The sequence below is a fragment of the Gallus gallus genome, chromosome 4, assembly GCF_016699485.2.
Source record: "Gallus gallus isolate bGalGal1 chromosome 4, bGalGal1.mat.broiler.GRCg7b, whole genome shotgun sequence".
In the NCBI taxonomy this organism is placed as follows: Eukaryota; Metazoa; Chordata; class Aves; order Galliformes; family Phasianidae; genus Gallus; species Gallus gallus.
In genome coordinates, this window is record NC_052535.1 from 67,903,075 (window position 1) to 67,904,267 (window position 1,193).

Here is a 1,193-nt window from a genome sequence, read left to right on the forward strand (position 1 = left end):
AAATAAAACGGGACAGGGTAAATGGGTAAATGAATTGGGTCTATTCTCAGAGCTTACGAATAAGAACCGCAGCTGCTCTCAGTACGTTCTGCCAACGCTGTGTACTGGGAACAGTTCCCACCAGGAACACTTTCCCCACAAGCTCAGCCTGGCCCTGGGAAAAGGCCCCAGTGCTGCCCACAAACACCACAACATCAGTCAGGGATGGGCAAGTACAGGCCACTCAGACACGAAAATGATTCTGAATGTTATTCAAACCCAACTGAAATCGCAGGCAATCGCAGCGTTTGCTCTTTAATCCTTACCATCAGTCTGGCTATCGCTGCACAAAGGGACCAGCCGTATCCTGCCATCAAGCTGTCCACAAGCTCCTTTTACCAGAGGAAAAAAAGATGTATGAGCAGATCTATTTCCCTGGGAGACCGCACAGTACGCAGCCATATAATTGCATTATAGCACAGCTCCTGACTGTAAGCAGTGAGCCTGGCAAGGCAGGGCTCTGGGCTAACCGTCCTAATGGGCCATTGCAGCTGTTTGTTTTCAATAATAACCTCCTGCCTTACATGCTGAGATTTAGAGTCCTTAGAGAAAGTTGTTAGGCTGGATGTGTCTGTTCCAGCAGCAACAGACCTATGTGGCATGGCACGTTTTGAACTAAAGGTGGAATGTGTCAGTCTCACATCTCAGATATTCGCATACTTCCATTAAAAACACCCATCTGTAGTGCGCTACAGAACATGGCTGAGATAAATGCTGTGTGGGGGGAGGAGGAGAGCCCCATGTTTTTATAAGAAAATATGCACAGTTTGCCCTTTCCATGTATTGTTGATACACTGATAATGATTTAGTGTAGAAGGGTTTGTTTCTTTCCTGGATAGCTAAGAAAACGTTGGCCTGCAAACTGGGCGTATGCAGTCCACTGGGTACCGTCTCGCTCCATACAGAGGACCTATGAGTGGGTTGTCAGCCTTCACCCACCCCTGAGCCCGAGCTCCGTGAATGCTGAGCTGAGGTTCAGAAGGGAGCCAGCTACCTGCAGAGGTTATCATACAAAGCAGAGGCTTTGAAGCTTTCTCAGGAGGGTGACTTACCTGGGGTGAGCTGCTCACCGACAGCTTGCTGGGCTGTCTCCATGCAACACTGCCCTGTTTACTGCAGTGATCCAGCTCTCTGCTTTGGTGCAGAGCCGCTGA